We start from the raw sequence: 13,640 nt of genomic DNA on the forward strand, positions 1-13,640 counted from the left end.
CCTTGAGGGTCATCATCGTTATCAGTGATTCCTCTCGCGCCTGTTAACAGCTTACATCATTGGCTGGTAACCAGGCGATGTATTTCCATGTTCGACTCCAGAACATCTTTCACATGGATCGACTTATACTCCAAGTGAAGATTGAACAAGTTTGAAGACCCCGGATCTAGTTTCATCCATCCGAGCTGCGATATATTCAGGAAAATAAAGACATCAAATGTACATTGTTGCTACACAAATGATCATCTGAATCAAAGGATGATGATTCTATCAAAATCATCAGTCTCCTGCAAAGACGGTTTTCTGTCTTATGTACATGAAAATGAATTTATAAATCTGAGCATGGGAATGCCCACCTCAGCTAGATCATGAAAAGTATTATGATCTTATTACAGGTCACCTTCCAGCTCGAAAAAAACTTCGGATCCTCATGATAAAGCATTTCACCCGACATCAAAAGATTAACAACCTCATGCTTTAGGGGGCAACTGTTATAGACATTTTTGGGCTCTGCAACCCCAATCATACATGTCCATAAACCAAGGGCTCCTAAGTCCCTAAAAATGTTGTTTCATACCCTAAAGGAACAAGGTCAGCTGATTACATCATCTCCCAGAAGTTCTCCACAGGAAACTGCTTAGAACTAGTCAAAACTAGACCATACAGGTTGCTCAGTGCTAAGGGTGCGATGCATCCCACCTGCCCAGTGAAAAGGGTGCGATGGGTGAGAGTGGACAAATGGCAGAGACAGTTTATGAGGTGGATGATCATGGAATCTTCCAAAAACTTCTCCTGTGACACTTGCCTCTCTGAATTCGCCCAGGGATGAGTAAGAGATCATCAATCTCCAAGTGGAATCAAGGACTATCAGAGAGAGGACACTAATCAAAATCCCAGAAACTGACTCACCCCCTGCAATCATCTATATATGGATCCCTCATCCTAGAGATCCAGAGGCTGGAATTTTGTATCTTGTAAGGAAGTGCTGTTGGTTTCTTGGTGGAACATCATAGTGTTGGGTGATCTAAGCTTTTCATGAGGTGAAAGAAGGGCTTTCATGCTGGAGGATGACGCTAGGTTAGAACAATTGGTTGTAATCCTCTTTGCTATTCTTGATATTAATAAAGCTATTCAATTTTTCCTCCACATTCTTCTATGTTTTGATGATATATGCATTTGTGTGGTCAATATATATGTGGTCCTATATTGTTTATGATTGTAGATCTTTGTTCTTCGATAGTATTATGTTGCTTTGATTCCACGGGTGCTCTTTGAAGCTGGGTAGACGAAGGAGAAGCGACAAGGATCTGTCAAAAGGGAGAGGAATCGAGCAAGGAACCAAGTGCAAGACTGAGGTTGGTGTCCTTCATTCCCCTCTTATCTATTTCTCATAAAGGAAAACGAAAGTGGTTTTAGTTTGTTTGTTTCTAAGATAGCTACCAGTCTTAGTGGGACTAGCAGCTCCGAGTGGACACTAGATTTCCCAATAACAGTTGTGGGGGCAGATAAGTGTCCTCATGGGTCTCCAAACAAATCGAAGATGCTCGTAGACCATCTACAAGGGCTCTGATGATAGTCTAAATGGTGCCACATCATCATATGCAAAAAAAGGTAGGTAGTAAAAAGGCAGAGGTAGCATAAAATGCGGATCAAGATGCACCAAGAGCAAAGGTAGGAGCATAGGTTAGAACAGAGGCGGTAGTAGATCAACCACTCCGTGCCTTTACTATTCCCTTCACCCTAGGACGATGGAGAAATCCCTAACCCGCTGGGTGAAGTGTGGTTATGGGTGCCACTCACTTGGTGTTGTCTTGTCTATCCACACGTCTAGCAAGCACCAGCCCTTTGTCGTTGGTTGTTCGAAGTAAGGCAAGCGAGTAAGCAAGCTCGCAAGTAAGCAAGTAAGCAAGCGAGTAAGCGAGGGAGCACCAGTTACAAGTCCTGGGTCATCTGCAAAGTACATAATGTAACCGTGGGGCTGCCTAGGCATGGTGAACCAGGTGCATCTTCTTCATCCAATAGGTGAACCATACGCGATTCTAAATGACTCTGGGGATCCATGGAATGGTATATGTTGTTGTGGAGGCCCATGGATCTCTAAACACACCCTATGTGTGCCAATGTAGCCCTCTGGAGGGTTAGGAACCCATATAGGGAGACCAATACATCCCCATACCTTCCAGCACATCAAGTCATTAAAGAAATCAAGTAAAAGAATTTAAAAACCATGGAAAACAAGTGGGCACTTCATAATGGCATGGCCTTCCATAATGGGCTTTGGTATGTGCTAATGTCTCCAAGCTCCAATGCGGGTTAACCAATCGTCATGTTAGGTGGGTTTCTGCTTCCAAAGGGGGTGATATGTCCATGGTACATCCTTCAAATGATGGTGGCATGTAATACAATAATGGAATGAAGTAGGGGATGAGGGGGAACAACTTGGGTCACATGCCATGGTAGAAGGGTAGCTAATAAAAAGGGAAGCCCACACTTGGGTAAATGATGTGTAGGAGGGAGCAATAATGGTACATGAGTTACCCAGCCTTGAATTTTCCACCATTCTTTGTATTCCTTTTGCCTTTTTTATCATTTTCTTTGGTTAACTGCTCGGGGCTCAAAGGAATCAGAGCATGATCTGTAAAGTATGACAGTGGATACCCCTTTACAAGGCGGGGTAGTTCATCGCCCACTAGGCATTGGGACAATCATGGGTTCCTAAATGACAAAGGAGACTCGTATAGGGCCTCTAGGAGCCAGGGTGATGGCCATCAAAGGGCTAGAGCTCATGTAATGACTTTTTCCCATGTGTTAAATGTGTTTTTCCCAGCCATCTTTTACATTTTGTGGTACAATTTCCTGCTGAATGTGGCCAATTATGGTTTTTCTTTTCTTTTTAGTTGCATCAACCTTCAGGACATTGTAGTAGGCCCAACCCAAGATGTGGGAAAGGGGAGGGGGTGGTTGACCCTTTTGTGGACCCAGGAGAGGAATGTGGATGCGGGTGGGAGAAGTGATGAAAAGGGTTATAATGAGCGGAAGGGGAGTGATATATGTGAATTGGGAAGCGGAACCACCCATCCAAAATCAAGTTTTCCCATGTAACACCATCCTAAAAACCCAAAGGCCAGTAAAACAGATCCCACGGGACTAGGGTTCAAGGTTAACATCCCAAAAGAGACCTAGGGGACAAGAGCACAAACCTACTCCATTATTTCCACTAGATCCCCCATTATTCCATGCCCAAGAGTTTCCATGACAAGTAAACTAAAATACTCAATTACTAAATGACAAGGCATACCTTTAGGCTTGGGAGGCCCACCTTCAAACATACGATCATGACCGATGGGTGAGAGACCACATGGATGGATCAAGTGGCAGAGAAATGTCATAGCGGGATAGTTGGTGGCTACAAGGGGTTGCTGGTTGCTAGCTTAGGACCATCATGGATAAATTGTTTCTCCTAGGGATATCACCCACAAAGTAGTGGGTAACAAAAGCCATGACTCAAGAACAATAATAATAAGCTTATTTTTCTCTTTTCATTGAACACATAAAATCAACATTACATATGCCATTATGAAGACCGAATCTAGTTACATATTTCAACACTCCCTCTTAACTAGGGAGGTATTCATAATCCATACAAAGTACTTGGACATTCTTAATCTAAAGAATTCTCATAATAAGAGTCGGATTGGTAAGCCATCTGTATAGCATCATATCATCAAAAATTGTCACATAGCAAGGCCTTGACTAACAACTCTATCTCTCCACAAGACCATGGAACATTGCTGGTGAGACCAATGATTTATAGGCACCCTCATCATTGTCTCTCTCGGAACATACCCCACCCAGGTTCTCTCAAGGTATGTTCCACCAAGACGATTCTTATCTTGGATTCCTATTCCTCAAAGAATATCGGTCCTCTATGACTACTCTTATCTTGGATACGCTACCACATCCTCAAAGAGGATTGGATGCTAGATGCTTACCCAATCCTCCATTCTTTATTCCCAAGTGAAGACAAGAATGATGTGTTTATCTCTCCCTCTCAACTAGGCAGGATATACCTATTCCAATGAAGGAATGTACACAAGCTCCCTCTTAACCAGGGACTTGACCAAGCTCCCTCTCGACCACAGACTTGCTTCCAAGAACTCTTTAGGTGGAGATCATGGGGCAAAAAACTGCTTGTAGGACTCCCTCTTTCGATGTCATGAATTTATTCCCTTTTATGGAACATACATCTTTTTCGGACTTCTTGTAGGGCACACACCATCCATCACTTTCATTCATGAATCATGTCAGTCATGTCATCATTTCATCATAAAGTGATCCATTAGTCCATATCTAAACTTCCTTCATACCTTGCTACCTTCTTCACGTCATGTTTCGTTCCATATCTTTCATCTTACTACATCAGTACCAATTGTAGATGACATGTACAACTCTTCCCTTGGTAACCCTGCATTAGCCCATCCAAATATTGTTGAAAAATAGAAAATGAACATTAAATCAAAATTACCTTTGTGATGTTCTTTTATTATGACATCTCCTTGTTTGCATCAACATCCTGCATATATATTGACACATCTCCATAAATATATACAATGTCAAGGGTCTCTTTCTTTTTCAGATTTCATTAGGATCTTCATATCTTTCCCATGGAGATATCATAGTCAAATCTTTTAGTCCTAGGATGTTGATAGCCTTCTCCATAGTTACATTTTTCATGATCTCTTCCTTTCTTTATTCACATAGTTCTTCCCAAGAACTTCTAATCATAGTTCCTTCAACTTTTTCAACCACCTCATATTTTATACGAGGACATATTATATTGATTTCATCTAGTCAATGTATGAACCATGCCTTCATGCATCCTTTCAAAGGGGAAGATCTTTTCTTTTGATTATGCTATCGAGGTAGAGAATTTATCCATGTTATTTGTAGCCATATGACATGACTCAATTAAATACATGCATACATACCTCATCTCTTCCTTTTAAGTCATCTAGACTTCCTTCAACAACTTCCGCGATTGAAAGAACTTCAATCACCTTGACTTGCTTCACTTCTTATGACATCATACCATTATTCCATGAATCCCATACAAGGTGGAATTATCGGTGAGACACTTTCTTCTTCCAATAGGTGAACCTTCCAATGAAGATTCCAATGGAGGATCTTGGTCATCCTTATCCCACAAATGCTCCTTTTGAATGATGTATGATGAGCTTTATACTAGATGACTTTCTTCTTCTCATAAGTAATACATATGCTTCTAATGAGGTTACCAAGAGTTACATAGATTTCTATTTCAACTATCTTTCATGCTTCTCTAAGATGATGTAATGAGCTCTTGCTTTCAATTGTATGCTTTTATGATGCCATGATGCATCCTATCATGCTTCTTAGTGATTCCTACCATGATATTTATACAACAGAAAACTTGAAAACATAAACTTGAAAAGAACTAGGTGAGGAAGACTATCTCAATCACAGTAGAGATCTTTTACTTCCTCTTTTTTGGATTTCTTCTTTTCAGCGTCCTCCACTTCTTCAGTGATATGGGCCTCTTCCCTTCCTCTTTTTTTTTTGTCCTTATTGAGCTTAGGAAAATATCTCTTGCAGTGCCCATACTCTTGACATCCATAACATTGAACCTTCGCCAAATTCTTCTTCCTTTTCTGAGGACCAAAATTTTCAAATTTACCTTTCCTCTTTGCAATGGAAACATATGTTTGAGTTTGCTTGTTTAATCCTACATCAGTCTTTGCCTTCAACCTGGTTTCTTCAATTTGGCATAATGACCATAGACCATTGAATGGAGTAGCTTCCTTCTTCCCATAGATGGTTGATGTAAAGTTTTCCCATTCTTCTAGTAGTGAATTGAGCACTATGGTAGTCATCTCTTTGTCATACATTATTTCTCTTAACTCTTGTAGTTGGTCCCTTATTTCATATACCCTCATAAAGTATGAGGTTATTCCTTCTTCTTTTTATAACTCCATCTTGTAGAGTTCTTGCCTTAACAGGATTACAATTCTACAAGCTTGTCATATATTCCTTTTGATGATTCTAGTTTTGATACATAGGGAATGAGGGGATCCTTGATGGATTCTGTTAGCGCTTGGAATTCACCTAGGCTGAGATAGACAAACTCTCAAGGCTACATCAAACCATTTCACCTCGTAGCTAGCCCTACGAGGTATGAGAAGGCTCTCTCGGGTCAGATTTGATAGATCTTATAATATAATAAGCTGACCAATTAGGATCAAAGACATTAGGCTAGTAAATTGATAAGGGGGGTTGATTTAAAGATTTTTTGGGTTTTTGGTGGCAATTGGAGGGAGTGCAATTTAGGGTGCGGGGATTGAGCTCAGTTTTTGCAGGTGGGTCTTTGGGGCAAGGTAGGAGTCTATGCTGATGCCTTTAACTGAAAGAGATGATCAGGGAAGAAAGAAGAGAGGCTAAAGAGGGCAAACAATGAATTCGAATCCTCTCTAGACAGTGGAAAACATAAATTTTAAACAAAATTGAAAGCTGAGCATGGCATGCATGAATTCAAACTTTATCACTTCTTTTGTTTAAATAGAAGCAAGAGATTAAGAAATGGAACACATAAACACACTTACAATAACAGTAGGAGACACACCATCAACATAATCATCCACAAGAATCCACAATGAAGTCTGCAAAACCCTGGCCTTCCTTTTCCTCAAATTGCAGAAAATACAAGTCAAAAATACAATAGCACTTCTCCCTCTAGAGTCCAACCATGAAAATGAGAAGGAGAGAGCATAATATAGACCTCCTAGACCATCTAAATTCTTTCCCCACCTCTAGGGGTCGAGCTCAGCTTCCTAGGAGCAGTTTGAACTAATTCTAAACTAAGAACTAGAAAATAGGCAGCCCAACAACTTGCCTCTATTACTTAGCTAACTCATCCATGCATTAATTTTTCACTATTTACATCAAAGAAGCTTCTAGAAGAGTAAAGAAAGATAAAACCTATCAAAGTGCCATGAAAATATTACATTCATCCATCATCTACAAGTAAAAATGGTCAACCATAGTCAAAACAGTGTTTTTTGACCGAAAATGGCAATTCTGGCAAATCTGGAAGTTCTGGTCGCGCCCCTGGAAGTTCTGGTCGCGCCCCTTCACAGCTGTTTTTGAGTGGGTTCCACTGGTCCAAATCAGGTGCAAAATGGCTCATTGGAAAGCTTGGCCTGTCTACTTTCCATCCCAAGTGGAATTTCTGAATTTGGTGTTGATTTGACCCCTCAAAAATTGATTCTCCCAAGGTCACTTTCTGCAACTCAAAAAGTGGGCAGAAAGTCATTTTTTTGATGTATTTTGAGCTTTTGGAGGCTCAAATCTCAAAATTAGGCTGCTCCCAAGTACTGGTAATTTTTCTTTTTGCATGCCCTTTCCAAAAATGCCAAGTTTGCAAAATTCCGAGCAGCCCTTCAAAATGGTCTCACCCGGGGTGAGACCAAACCGTGGGCAAAACCTGTAATTTTACCAAAAATTTGCAAAATGCTCCAAAATTCTCAAAATTTTCAGATTTTGATGCTAGATCAAGGCTGATCAGTACCATGATGAGTGAGGGATGCCTCAGCCAAGGTGCGGAGTGGATTTGTCCTTTTCTTCTTCTTCCGGGCCTCTGACAGCTCTCTTTGGAGAATTTTCATTCTCGCCTTGCAAACATGTAATCTTGCCCAGTAGTGTGTCTTCATGTTCCGGAGCAGCTCTTTGTCACGGTTTGCCTTGTCTAACAGTCCCTCCAAGCGCCAATTTGCTCGGATGAGCAATAACTCTCTATCCTTGGGCAGTGGGTCCCCAGGCCTCCTGCGGTTGATGACTCGGTCGAATCGAATCCTCCATAACTCATCCAACTCTTTCTCTGTCTCCAGCTGTTTGGTCCGCTGCTCTAAATAAGTGATAGTCCACTGAGCCATCTCAAGCTTCCACTGCAACACAAGGTTCTCTTCCTTGAGCTCATAGAAATCTGAAGAGGAAGGAGAATGAGCATCACGACTAGTGAAATCATCATGTGCCTCACCAACTGCCTCATCCTCAACCATGGGCTGCTTGCCCTCTCGTACTGCCTGTGCCGATGAAGAAAGCGAGGCCCCTTCCACCTGGTGTGGAGATAACACTCGCTGCTCTGATGATGAAGACGAGACCCCTTCCACTGGCTGTAGAGAAAGTACTCGTCGGGCTGCTGCAAATAAGGTCCTGTGACCTCTCTGATATGTGACCCGAGGAGAAGAAGCCATGTGTCTCGGGATGCTGGTCTCGGGCTGATGTGATGGCCCTCCCTCCTCATGAACTGCCTCCGGCCCTGAATGTGACTATGTGAAAACATCTCGGGAGATGAAATCCGCCCAAGGGATGCCCTGCTGGCTCAGCTGATGGGAAACTACTAGCTGAATAAGACCATGATGGCATAGGCTCCGGAGCTGCTGTACTGGGGTCTGTCTCCGAAAGGTAGTGGCTATCCTCTGAATGTCGTGAAATAAGTATGCCGAGATGTTCATCATCCTCACTCTGGTGAAGTGCATCATCATGTGGATATGACAAGAAAATACTCGTGAGAATCTCCCCTCGCATGTGAAGTAGTGCATAATGAGTCTCATGGTGTCTATATACTCTGCTCGGAGGAACTTGATAGGAAAGTTCCTTGTCAAGTGATGCACATAGGCAGGCCTAACATATGGCTCATAGTATACCAGGTCCACCCACTTGCGCTTTGGCCATACCTCACCCACATTGGGTATCCCGGTAGCATCTGTGATAGCCTCTGGAGAAAACACAAAATTCACCCCTGCAAGGGTGACCTGCCTGTCATGGAGATGGAGGACAAACAACCGGGCCAAGTCTCTGTGATGCTGGATGTGTGACAGCCTCTCACAAAACTGAAAACAAGCCATATGCTGAAAGCAAGATACTGCCAATGGGCAAGCCTGCAACTCTGTCAGTGATGTAGGCTCTTCCCTCTTGTGGTGACCACCCTTGCCTCCCCTACGAGGCCTCTGCTGTATCTCAATCTCAGTAGATGATGATCGGTCATCACCTTGCTCATTAGTCTCAGTGGTTGACATAGTGTTATTGAGCAAGGTGGAATAAATAAGTCAAAATGACCGCTGCCCTGCCTGCAAAATGCTGTGAAGTATGCTGTTTTTAAGGGGAAACATCATGAGGGATATGTTAGGGGAGGGAATTTACATATAGGAAAGGGAAAAAATATATATATAAGTAGGGAATTCTGAAGGAAAACATCACATAATGTTAAACATGCCATCTCATCTTTCATCATTTGCAAATCAATACTTTATTTAGGGAAACTGTGATTTTTAATCACCAAGGGAAAGGACAATATAGAATTTTCATCATGATGGAAGGAAGGATGTCATGGGCATAGGGGGATAAGGCAGCATCAACTATCAACATTTAACCGGCTGCTCATTTCATTTTGTCTTTGAATGTCTATTAAGAGCATACTCTGTTTTTTATAACTTTTAAAATGGTCATTGATGCTTTTGGGGAACAGGGACTTTGTATGCTTGATCACCAAGGGAGGGAAGGGTTACTGTAATAAATTTGCAAGAAAAATGGGATATGATGTGTCAATGGTATTTAGGAAGATGAGGGTGAAAGGGAATTAGGGTTTAAGGGAACAATGAAACCCCTCAACAAAGTCTGCCAACTAATTTTCATGACAGCAGTTCATTTAAAACAGAGGCAGCTTCATCGTGCTTTTGCCATGAGTGAATTAGGATTTCACTGTATGTTTTGACATTGGGGATGGAAATTCAATTGCATAGGGAGTTTTGCATGAAGGGAAATGCAATTTGAATTAGGTTTTCATATGGGGAATGGATAGGGAAAAACAGAGTTTTATGGATAGAGAGATGATACCATGCTAATGAGAAACCCTAACACAGCAAAACTGTTTCCTTTGACAATTATGCAGCTGTATTTTTGATGAATTTTGTGATGACTTTAACACAGCTTTGAATCTTTGACATATACACAGCAAGATGACACTTTTCTTTATTTTTTTTATAAGGCTATGCAAATGACATTTTCACTGTTTTTACAATTTCTTGTGTGCATGCCTTGTCATCACTTTTCTTTTTGTTTTTTACAATGTTTTCTTTTTTACTTTGCTGTGTATTAACGTATGCAAATTTGCTGTGTAGAGAGGGTAGGGTTTTAATCATATAACATGGGGAAAAGGTAGGGTTTGTATGGTTAGAAGGGACTAGGGTTTGAGAAGATTTGGGGGTAGGATTTGATAGGATTTAAGGTGCAGGTTTGGTATGACTAATTTGCAAATGAGATTAACAAATATAACATGTTAACATATGTAATTTAATTTTGGGAAAATGAATGGAGGGATATAAGGAAAAAAATTGCCTTGAAAAACAAACAAACTGTCATACATATGCATGCAAAACATCAAGTCATTTTAACCTATTTTCTATGGATTTCCTTGCATAAAATCATGACCATAATCTTCTTTTGCAACCCCAACCCATCATCAAACATGTGAATGAGGCATACCTGAACAGTTGGAGAAAATTCGAGGGTGAATTTGGCGTTTGAATAAATTTTACAGCAAACTGATTTTTTGGTCGCGCAAGCTCCCAGTTTGGTCTCACCCCTCCGTTTGGTCGCGCCTGTGTAATTTAACACAGCGCGTTGGCCTTTTTTTGGTCGCGCTCCTCCGTTTGGTCGCGCTCCTCCAAAAGACTGAAACTTCTGCAATTTGCCCAATTTCGCCCTCTAATCGCCTTTTGCTTGTAATTTCTTGCTCCAAATGCACAATGAAGACCTTGCAAGAGGGAATTTGCTTTTATAGGCTCATATTTAAAAAAATTTGACTTTAAAAACCCACTTTATAATGTTTAAACCTTTACATTCTCTTTAACACTATTTTAGAGTCTTTTTGTCCTGAAATAAGCTCTTTGGATGCGTTTGACTTCGTTCTTTTTGCAGGTTGACCGCCTGATGGACTGTAGCGAAGGAACCAGGGTTGTTGCCGGCACTTTTACAAATTTTTTAAAATTTCTTTGTTTTTTCAAATTCCACATGACCTTGGAATTAAAAACAGTGTTTTTAAATCCAAGGCATAAAATGAGCTGTAGCTGAAGAAGATGACAATGAAACATATGTACAAAACTCCTTCCGGCTTGCTGGGCACTTACTGACCATGACTCATGACCTTGAAATGATTTTGACTCATAACCCTAGACCTAAGACCATGGGACCTCAAGACAAAAACAAGAACAAGCCTGACTCAATTACATTGTTGTATGACCTGATCCAGCAAAGCCAAGAAGGGAACAAAGACCAGCTCCTCCATTCAGTGTTATGGCATGCCTAGCGGGATGCAAAACTGACACTGATGAGACACCTATAAATGCATATGCAAAGAGTTATTGATCACTGATGGAGGGCTCAAGACCGACACTAACAGATTCTATGAGAATCCTTTGAGCCCTTACTTCCCCTTTCATATACCTTGCAAGTGCTTGAGCATCTTCTTTTGGAGGCTTAGTGATTGAGCCCTTAACATGATCTACTACTTCATTTTCTATGGGGATCAAATCAGTCCTCTTCTTCCATGCATTTGTAGATCCAACCAACTTGTTGCTCTCCTTGCAAAAAGACATTTTGATAGAATCAGATGAGGTCATAAAAATACTTACTTGACAAGATATTCCTTGATGAAAATATTCTCAATTTGCTTCCTTCTTGATATTGATGATGATATGGAAGTAGAATATTTCTTCTTAAAGAAGGTGTCTTATCTCAAAAGTGATCCAAAGAGAGGGAGATCACCTTGAATACTTGATGATGATGACATACCTTGAATCCTTGATGATGATGATGATGATGATGATGATGATGATGATGAGAATGTCCTTGATCTTGCTTCCCATGGATGAGTAGATGTCAAGTTGCTTTGATTTGTACATCTCTTCAATTTGAGTAGAGGTAGGGTCTTTTGTGGTCTCCTTCCTTGTGATGATTATTTGAGAAAGATTCCCAAGAATGCTTTAAGTATAGACTCTTTCCTTGAACAAGCTAGGGTATTTTCTTCAAGATGATGATGTAGTCATTGTCTTTGAAAAGCCTTGGAGATGATAGGATCTTCATGATGCTTTGATGCCCTTGATACCTTTCTAGAACATCGATGTGATTGAGTGTCCCTTATTAAGCTGCCCTTCCTTGCTTTGTCACCTTAGCTCTGATACCATGTTGAAAAATCTAGGGCAGAAAGAGAGGGTGATTTCTCTAGCTTATGATAACTGCTTGTGAATTCTTTTTACTTTCTTGATTAGGATCTTCTTTTAGGTTGATTATTATAGTGTTCACTTCATCAAACAACTTTTAGAACATAAAGAACAATGAGACAAAGGACACAAGATATAGGTAATTAGATAGAGCCAAAACCTATCCAATCTTGAGAGGAAAACCCACAAAATTCTTCTTATAGAATCTTTAATTGATGAATTCCAAGACCTAGACCCTTGGCCAAAACCCCCTCCAAGACCAAGTCAAAATTTCTCCTTGATGAGGATTTTCTTCCTTAAAGTCAACACTAGTCAAACTTATCTACTGCTTCATATTTTGACCCCTTAACTTATAATCTTGGCTTGTAGTTGCAGATATGCAATTATGACTTGTTTTGCAGAAACCTTAGGTTACATAAGAGGCTTCAAAATACACGAATTTCCCTTTTCTCTTCTTCGCTCTACTTGGATTCCCTTCTTTTTCAACTCGGCTTGCTAGAGAGACTTTTCTTGGTCCAAAATATAGCTCTTGAAGGTGACTGCAACTTCGTGCTTAATGTTGCAGAAATTATGCCCTAACACTTCACATGTGTGGAGGAGAATGACCCAAAATAGACGTATAATAACTTCGTTCTTCTCCTTGATTAGTCTTCTTTATCTTCCTTGATCGAACTTTTGTATGCTTGAGTGAATGTGTCTTGAGTGAGGCTGAGTTCCTCTTTATATAACCCTTCTTGAGCCCTTAAATAGGCCAACTTTACCTACTAGAGAGGCCGACTGGACTTTTGTAGGCCGATTTTAACTTGTAGAGAGAGGCTGACTGCACTTTTGTATACCGACTTGATCCTTTGCATTTGACAAGTTCTTGGAGGGGTATTTCACTGTCTTTGACTCAAATAATTTTTATTGCAATATGTAACATGCCAAAGAATGGTTATTCATACATGACAATATCTCTTTTTGACTTTATAGACTCAATGACAATTCCTAGAAGCTCTCTATGGGAGCTTGAGCTAAAATAATTTTCCCTTGAGCATGAAACCCATGCCTCAAGAACAATAATAATAAATTTATTTTTCTCTTTTCATTGAATACATAAAATCAACATTACATATGCCATTATGAAGACCAAACCTAGTTGCATATTTCAACAAGTTGCAGTACTAGTTGAAGTTAGATGCTGAGGGGCACAATGAAGTTGCAACGCAAACAGTTACTGAGTGGATAGTGCAAAGGCTAGTAGTAGTTAAAGACTCAGGAGGTAGTTACAAAAACATCAAAGAAACATAGTGGATGCAATGTTCTTAGTTGCAATAGTTTTAACAACAA

This window comes from Pinus tabuliformis, chromosome 1_1 (genome assembly GCF_031772625.1).
Source record: "Pinus tabuliformis cultivar Carrire ecotype Pingquan chromosome 1_1, CPIR1, whole genome shotgun sequence".
Taxonomy (NCBI): Eukaryota; Viridiplantae; Streptophyta; class Pinopsida; order Pinales; family Pinaceae; genus Pinus; species Pinus tabuliformis.